Source organism: Mus caroli, chromosome 13, assembly GCF_900094665.2.
Source record: "Mus caroli chromosome 13, CAROLI_EIJ_v1.1, whole genome shotgun sequence".
NCBI classification, from domain to species: Eukaryota; Metazoa; Chordata; class Mammalia; order Rodentia; family Muridae; genus Mus; species Mus caroli.
In genome coordinates this window covers 44,619,721-44,629,282 of record NC_034582.1, presented here as the reverse complement: position 1 = coordinate 44,629,282, position 9,562 = coordinate 44,619,721, and positions in this window count along the sequence as shown.

Genomic DNA, 9,562 nt, shown 5'->3' with positions numbered 1-9,562 from the left:
ACACACACACTCCTCCTGCCTCAGCCTCTTAGTGCTGGCAGTTTTGTGTTACAGTTATCCTTCTTCAGAGAGGTCTGAAAGCCAGCTAAAGCCTCCACAGTCCCTCCTTCCTGGAAGACAGCCCTTTGCCCTTCTTAAGGCTTCTGAAAACCCCAGTGGTGACTAACAGAGGTGTTTAGCACTGTGCTGTCTAGCACTGCTGGTCCTGAGTCAGACAGCACCTCTCTAGTACTGTGACAGAATTCCCGAGATAGTCAAGTTTGGCTCAGCTTCCGTTCCTGCTCACTCGTTCTTGTTGCTTTGAGCCTGTAGACACAGCACATTCTGGTGGTTATGAGGTGGTAAACTGTTTGCTTTGTAGTGCCTAGAAGTAGACAGAGTCCCAACTCTATCACCCCAAAGACATGCCCTCAATGACCTCACTTCCTCCTACTAGGCCCTATATATTTTATTTGAGACAGAGTTTCCTGTATCCATGCTCCACTCAAGTTCACTGTGTAGGTGAAGCTCGCCCTGAATTTCTGACCCCCTATCACCCCTTCCCTGGAGTGTCTGCCACCACATCTAGTTACTTCGGGCTGGATATTGAGCCCAGAGCTAGGTACACTAAGCAAATGAGTCACATTTCTTGGCCCCAAGTCCCACCCTTTAAAAGTTCCATCTCCCAATAAAGGCTGTCTTATCAAACCTTCAACACGGGCTTTGAGGGACATTCCACATCAAGATGACAAAGTTCAGAATTTTCAAGTGAGGCTGGCTTCATCCTCACCTGGGTTCCAAGGCATGTAAGGCAGACCAGGCCTGCCAGAATACCCTCTAGTCATAGAAAGGCATAAGAAAGGATATTAGATTTCAGGCCGGCCCCCTCACATCTCCACTGGCTCTCCATTCTCTCTCTTTTGTTTGGATTATTATGAAACTGAGAAAAGTCACAATCTCCAGCTCCAGTAGGAATCCCTCACAAGGAAGATGCTTCTGTACTGGGCTGGGCAGTTGGAAATCTTTGAATTTTTAACTCTTGTGAATTAGAACAGTCCACATGCTGACACCGCAGGACTGGGGTATCTGGAGGAAATGCTAGGCTGGGAGCTCCTTCCACATGGGCTGCAGGAAACCCCTAAGGAAGAGGTGGCATAGGCTTGTGCTATCTGTCTAAGACTGGTATGCCAGTGGGGGCCTTTCAACCCTGTGGTCTGTGATCCCAGATAACCTGGAGACCTGCAGGTTACAATTCTGCATATGGTACCTACAATCCCACCATGGCTTCCCTGGGAGCCCACAAGACAGTACTCATGAAATCCAGGTAGAGACATTTCATTAGCCTTAGCGAGATCCTAGAGTCCTTCTTTCCTAGCTCTATGACCCACACCACCTGTGGCATTTTCCCACAAGCAGATAAGCGACTGACAAAGTCCCTGGATGAGAGCAGCATTTTGTTTTATGGGTGGGAAGTAGCTTTCTGTCTTCGTGGATGGGGCGATGGGCCATGCAGAGCCAGCAACAGCTCCTGAAGCCAGTTTGCAACCTGTCTGCTCTGAGGATGGAGCCACATGGAAAGGAGACGGAGAATGGGAGAGCAGGCTTGGTGGTGCAGAGCTGTGCACTTAGCAGGTTGAGGTGGGAGGACTGAGTTCCAGGCCAGCCTTGACTACCTAGCAAGATCCTATCTAAAAACAAAAAGTCATGTGATAGTGAGCTTTTGGTTAAAGTTACAAAATGTCTGAGGTCATTAAAAAGGGTTCACTTTGGTTCAAGATTTTACAGGTTTTAGTTCATGCCTTGTGTCCTCTGCTTCGCAGTCTGCAGTGTGGTGGAACATCATGACAAGAGCATACAGTGAGGCAAAACCACTTACCTCATCAGCCAGGGAACAAAAGGCCAAGCTGAAGAAAGGACCAGTGTCGCCACAGTCACCAGCAGGGACACATCAGATGACTCAAAATCCACTCACAAGACCCCAGTTCACAAAGGCTCTATACCCTGGGGACTTCGGGGGACACACACACACACAGCAGCCAAAACCTGGTCAAGCTCCTCTTGGTGCCTAGGTGCCTTCCCACAGTTAAGATGCAACAGGAGTCATCAGAGAAGCCAGCTTCCAGCTGTTTACAATCAAAAGCACTATAATTGGCATAGAGGAACCCTCTTGTCTCCCCCTAATGCGATCCCAGCATTATCTGAGTCAAGCTGTGGAAATCACTCAGTACTCCAGACCAGAAGATGACCGAGGAGGAGGCCAGATCCCAGGCAGCCTCCCAGCCTCCAGAGAGAGGAAGGCCAATAACCTGGACTCCGAGGGGCCAGGGGCTGTAGATGGGAGGAAGATGTCCACTGTGACACTCCTCAAAGCCACCGCTGTGGAGGGTCTACTCCGAGGACCAGGATGGAGGGCTGACCTGCAGCTGGAGCCGGAGGAGCCTTCCAGCCTGTCTCCAGCTTCACAAGTTCTGACAAGCAAGCTTTGGGCTGCAGTAATAAGCTCTTGGAACCCAATGGGCACGGTTTGTTCTAGGGTCATTTTAAACTTCTAGCATTCCATCCCAGGAGCACACCGCCGCGTGCTTGCATGCCCATCGGAGCACACTGCCGTGTGCTTGCATGCCCATCGGCGAGCTCAGAAGCAAGTAGATTTTTTTGTCAGTATAAATAATCATGGTATAACTCTTTGAGTCCGAGTCTTTGAGTAGATGTTTTGTTTTATTGCTCTTGAGTAGAACTCTTGGGATAAGTTGGCATGAGGGGTGCCCATCTCATTACTCAAGACACAGAGGTAGATAGATTGCTAAGAATCCTAGGCCAGCTTGAGCTGTAAAATAGCAGATTGTATGTATGTTAAAAAAAAAAAAAAAAAAGAAAAATTCTAGCTGGCTGTCATGTCACATGCCTGTAACAGAAGCAGGAGAATCAGAAGTTCAAAGTCACCTTGGTTATATACAGAGTTGGAAGCCAGCTGGGGGCTACTTTAGAACCTGTTTCAAAACAAAACAATTATAGACATAGAAACTCCTGGGTCTTTTTTGTGTGTCCTGTGTGTATACATGACTCGTACATGATGTGTAGGTGCATAGGTGCTTTGTGGCAATGCACCTATGACGGGGTGTGACCACAACTTTGAGAGTGAGAGCATGTGTGTGGCATTTATATGTGCATGGTATGTGTGTACCTGTACCTGGTGTGTGGTGTCTGACTGGCTTGCTTTGCTAATAACACTTAGGTACTTACTATGTTTTGATTTGCATTTTCTTTCTGACACATCTATTCAAACATTTCACCCAACTTTAAATTGGGTTGCTTGTGAGATCTTGATCAACAAAATGGACAAGGTCCATCCAGACAGACCATCTATAAAAATGGAACTTTGATCCCACCCACAGTGGCCTGAACTGGAAGGCAACCCTTATCTGTAGAAACCAGCCAAGGAGGGCAGCCTGCTTGGGCAGCCGGCAGGAAGCGGGATGCTATCTCTAGGGACTCAGTCCTGCAGGCTAAATATTAACCTCTAGAACAATCAGTCCCAAACACCAGGACTCGATCAATAACCTGTTTCCAACTTAGGACCAACCAGAAAGCCAAACACACTCCCCTCTCTGATCCAACCTCCCTAACCACAGCCTCCAAGTAATTCCCCCTCCCCACTAAAAAGCCTCCTCCTCTGTTAAGTGCAAGGGCCTGCTCCACTGAGGGGAGGTTCTGAGCAACAGCCTCTGCTCTTCAGACATCTGTAGTCTTCATTTTTTACACCTGCCATCTTACTGTTGACCTACAAGAGAGCCAAGATGGCTCTGTGGGGGAAGGCACATGGTAGCCCACCTAATGACCTGAGTTCAATTCCCAGGACTCCCAAAAGTTGCCCTCTGACCTCTACATGCACACCCTGGGGGGCCCTCACCCATCCACCCAAACAAACGTTTAGGAGTTCTGGGACTAGGGTGTGTAGCTCAGTTGGTAGAATGCTTACTGCATGGAGCTCTGGGTTCAGTCCTCATTGCTACATAACACAGGTGTGGTGGAGCATGGCCTGTATTCCAGGACCCCAACGGTGTAGCATGAGGATCAGGAGTTCTAGTTCACAATGGGCTACACGAGACCCTGTCTCAAAAAAAGCATGAGAGAAATGATGCTTTATATATTTGGGCACTGCTCATCTATGCACCTATCAGATACACAAAAGTATATTTTTTTTCTAGTAATTGCCTTGTCCTTTCAATATCTTCCCTTAAACAAATCTTATAAAAACTAATTTTCTTTCTGTGTTTGCCTGTATGTATGCCTGTGTACCATATATATGCTTGGTGTCCACAGAAGTCAGAATGGAGCATCTGATCCCCTGGAATTACAGGTGGGTGTGAGCTACTGCGTGGGTGCTGGAAACCACCCTTGTGCAGGTCCTCTGCAAGAGCCACAAGTGCTCTTAACCACGAAGCCATCTCTTGAGCCCTAGCTTCCTTTGTAAAGATTTAATTATGTGCATATGTAGGTTTCAATGTGGACATGTATGTGCACACACACACACACGTGTGTGCAGTGAGCATGGAGTCCAGAAGAGGGTGACAGACCCCCTGTAGGTCACCTACTGTGGATGCTGGGAATTGAACTGCAGTTCTCTGCAAGGGCAACACGTGTTCTCAAGTGCTGAGCCATCTCTCCAGCCCTTAAGTGCCTGCTGAAGCACATTTTTTCTTTTAACTCTAATGAAGCTAGTTTGGCATTTTCTTTTATAGCTCATCATTTTAGTATGGTATCTAAAACAATGCAAATAACTGCCCCAGAGTTTTCAGTATACACTGACAACCAATCCAAGACCATTTTTTTTTTTTTTTTGGATAGCACTCTATCAGATCACAGGCAGGACCAATAGCACACCTAAAGTGATCTCAACGCCTGAGACGAGTTTTAGGGTGGTGAGTTTTAGGGAAACCTGTAAGATCCTGCCTGAAGCATCCTCAAACAATACATTTCTCACCCTCAATCCTTATTACATTCCTGTCCAGTGGGTGAGCTATAGTAATTAAATGGGCCATTACTATCTTTTTGAGCACATTTCAACCCATTAAGAAAGGATTTTTGTTTGTTTGCTTGTTTTCAAGATAGGATCTGTGTAGCCCTGGCTGTCCTGGAACTTTCTCTGTAGACCAGGCTGGCCTCGAATGCACAGCATAGAGATCCACCTGCCTCTGCCTCCCAAGTGCTACCAAGGGCTACTACTGCTCAGCAGGGTTTTTTGTTTTTGTTTTTGCCCTTCATGTAAGGGCTGGTAAGATGGCTCTGCAAATAAGGCACTTTACTGTAGTCAAGCTTGATCTGAACTTGAACTTGGAATCCACAAAGCAGAAGGGGAGTCATCTTCTGATCTCGCATGTGCACCATGACACATGATGACACATGTACTCCCCCACATACATACAACATAAATGTAAAAACTAAAATAAAGCAAAAAATATATATAGTCCTCCTCCTCCTCACTTTAACCCTATCTAAAATAAATATCTTTTAACAATAAAATAAAAATTTAAGATTTTTAAAAGGGACTCGAGAGATGGTTCAGTGGCTAAGAACAGATTGCACTTAGAGAAGACCCAGGCTCATTTCCCAATAGCCACAAGACAAGACAGCTCATAGCTAGCTGTCTTTAACTCCAGTTCCAGGGGATCTGATGCCCTCTTCTGGCCTCTGTGGGAACTGCATGCATATGATGCACAGACTTACATGCAGACAAAACACCCATGCGTGTAAAATGAAAGTAAATGTTAATATTAAAGGAAAAAAAATGATTTAATGGAGGCTTAACTTGCATTACCTGTTCCTCTTGGTAGGCTGTATTCCAAGGAATGGGTCTATTTCACCTATTACTGAACTTGTAAGCACTTTGTATGACATGTGAGTGCTAATGCTATCTCCTTCTTCATTTCTAGCATCTGTACTGTGTATTTTCTTCCCCCACCCCACACCCCAAGTGAACTTGGTTAAATGTTCCTCTCCTCCCTTTAAAAAAAATCTTTTCAAAGAACCAGCTTTTTTGGTCATTTCCTGTACCAATTTTCTATATCCTATCCCACTGACCTTTGGCCAAGTTTTTCCCCTTTATGAATGCCTTAGCTACCTAACATGACATGCATTAAGATGTTTTTCTGCCTTCATTTAGTTCACTGCAATCTTGCATCCCTGGATATTTGTTCTTGTGCTCTGCAGAAGGGTGCTGTTTAATCTCCGAATATCTGGGGACTTCCCAGCTTTCTTTCTGTTAACAATTTCTTGTTGAACTCCACCATGGGCTTGGAGAACCCATCGTACGTTTCTGTTCTTACAGCTTAAGGTGTGCCTTGGGCCCAGAATTAGGTGTTGTGCCGTACACTCCACATGATCTTCTGAAAAGTTTATTTTCTGTTGTTGAAAGATGTAGCTGTCAACTACCTTAGGTTGACTGGCGGTGCTGGGTCAAACTGTCCTGATTTTCTGCTCTTCTTTCCTGTGCACGCACATGCACGAGCAACACACACACACACACACACACACACCCCGAGTGAGTCAAATTCTGAGCTCTTGTACATGCTAGGCAAGTACTCTTCTACCTCAAAGTTTCACCCCTGGGTTTTCTGAGACAAGGTCTTGACACTGGCCTGAAACTCACTGCGTAGTTCAGAGGCCTAGAATTCACAATCCTCCTGCCTCTGCCTTCTCTCTGCTGGGATTACAGATGTGTTCTAGGATGCCCAGATCTGGTCATTCCTGTTCAGCTGGATTGAAGTGTCTGTGTGTGACAGTGGATTCATCTATTTTTTCTTGAAAGTTCTAAGTTTTTGCATGTGTTTGATGTTCTATTACTAAGTAGATCTATGCCAAGGATTGTCATGTCTTGGAATAGGAAGAAAACACCTTTTGTTTCTGAGACAGTCTCTACCTCAGGCTGCTCTTGAACTCCTCATGTAGCTGAGGGTGTTTTTCCAATAGTCAGGCCTCTGCCTCCATGACTTAATCACCTCCCAGATGCCCCGGCTCCTAGTACTAGCACCTTAGAAATCAGTGTCAACACAGGAATTTGGGGAGGGTAACATTTGGACTCTGGCTTTCCACTGAACTCAAGTTCATGACTCCATATCAGAAACCTCCAAACTGCTAAGGCCTTCCCTGATTCATTCATTCATTCAGCAAACTGCTCCGTGCTTGGGAATCAAACATTATGGTTGTGGTGTGATCACAAGACAAGATTCCCTCACGATCCCAAAGGGAAGGAATGGGGGTGGCAGCCAGGAGTGGTGGGTCCTAAAAAGGTTTGAAACCCAATGGGACAAGCAGAAACAGATCCTAAGGCTTCAGATCATTGTCATGGGATGACTCTGCCCTGCAGAGGGGACAGCAGCATCTTCAGAAAGCACTGGGAGTGGGCATACCCCTGCAGCGGTTCTTGGTAGTGGCCCCACCTTCACAGGAGCACTGTGCCCAAGTCAGCAGTGCAGGCTTTTACTGGACTCAGTGAACAGCACCTGTTAGGCTAAAGGCTCAGCTCCTACAGTTCTGTGGTGGCCCTGCCCTTGGGCCCTGTCCATTTCCTGGGTTCTCATGGCTCCTAACACATCCTTTAAATTCTAGGTAAAAGTAGCCACATCCCTACCTTCAGACTCTGGGCCTGTGATTATCATAGTGATCATTCATCCACTGCTTTCTGCTTATAAAGGGCAGGTGGCTTTCTCTTGATGAATGGCACCTGCTTCCACGGAGTTTGCTGATCCATACTGGACAACTTCATTAAAGGGTTGTGGCTGCACCTTTGCCCTTTCCCCAGCAGGCTTTCTCATTTGTTCCAATGAGAGGAGGCTGAGGTATCCTAAGATTTTAAAATTCAAGGTCCCTTCTGACCTGTTCTTCCTCAATCTTCTCTCTTCTGTGGTACAGAATTTTTATAAGCAGTTCCAAGGAACCTGCCCCATTAACACTTTGCTTAAAATATGGCTCCTTTAAAAAATATTTATTTTTATTTTATGTACATTGGTGTTTTGGCTGCATGTATGTCTGTCTGTGTGAAGGTGTTGGATCTCCTGGAACTGGAGTGACAACAGCTGTAAGTCACCACCATGTGGCTGCTGAAAATTGAACTCGGGCCCTCTGGAAGAACAGCCAGTACTCTTAACCACTGAGCCATCTCTCCAGCCCCCAAATATGGGTCTTAGAGCTGCTTTTCGTCCAGTGCTTCATCTTTCACCTTGTTGGAATGCGATTATGTCCTCTAAGCTGCTTCTGTATCAGATTCCCGCTGGGATATAGTTCTACTACCAATTTAATTTCTTCTCAAATGTCTTATTGCTCATTTCTTAAACAGGCTAAAGTGTGTCAATTTATCTTTTTTATTTACCCCCCCCCCTTTAAAGGAATTTTTGGGTCTGTTGCTGTTTCCCTTTATATTTATGTGTTTGTGTCCAAGTGCACGCATGCACTCATGAGAATGTACCTGTGGAGGGCACACTGTGACCTGAAGGAGGCGGTGCATCAGCCAGCACCTTTACCCACAAAGCCATCTTGCTGGCCTAATGTTCACTTTTGACTTTTGTTTTATTTATACAGTTCTAATCTTTTAAAAAATTCTGTGCACACACCTATGAATATGAATGCAAGTGTTCATAGAGACCAGAAGAGATGTCAGATCTGGGGAGCTGGAGTTACAGAAGATTGTGAGCTTCCTGCTGTGGGTGCTGGGAACTGAACTAGGGCCCTTTGTAAGCACAGTGTATGCACGCAAGTTCTCAGCCGTACCTCTGGCCCTAGCTCATTCTTATTTTTAAACAGTTTTCTTTTCTTTCTTTCTTTCTTTTTTTTTTAAAGATATTTTCTTTATTTGCATTTCAAATGTTATCCCCTTTCCTAGCTCCCCCTCCAAAAATTCCCTATCCCCTCCCCCTGCTCCCCAACCTACCCACTCCCATTCCTGGTCCTGGCATTCCCCTATACTGGGGCATCGAGCCTTCACAGGACCAAGGGCCTCTCCTCCCATTGATGACCAACTAGGCCATCCTCTGCTACATATGTAGCTAGAGCCACAAGTTCCACCATGTGTTTTCTTTGATTGGTGGTATAGTTCCAAGGAGCTCTGGGGGTACTGGTTAGTTCATATTGATGTTCCTCCTATGGGGCTTCAAACCCCTTCAGCGCCCTGGTTTCTCTGGCTTCTTCATTGGGGACCTTGTCCTCCATCCAATGGATGGCTGTGAGCATCCACTTCTGTATTTGCCAGGCACTGGTAGAACCTCACAGGAGACAGCTATATCAAGCTCTTTTTTTTTTTTTTTTTTTAAAGATTTATTTGTTATACATAAATACACTGTAGCTGACTTCAGAAGCACCAGAAGAGGGCGTCAGATCTCACTATGGGTGGTTGTGAGCCACCATGTGATTGCTGGGATTTAAACTCAGGACTTTCAGAAGAGCAGTCAGTGCTCTTACCCGCTGAGCCATCTCGTCAGCTCCAACAGTTCTTTTCTTATTTTGGGCTTAAGAGAGTCAATATTAGCCGGGCGTGGTGGCGCACGCCTTTAATCCCAGCACTCGGGAGGCAGAGGCAGGCGGATTTCTG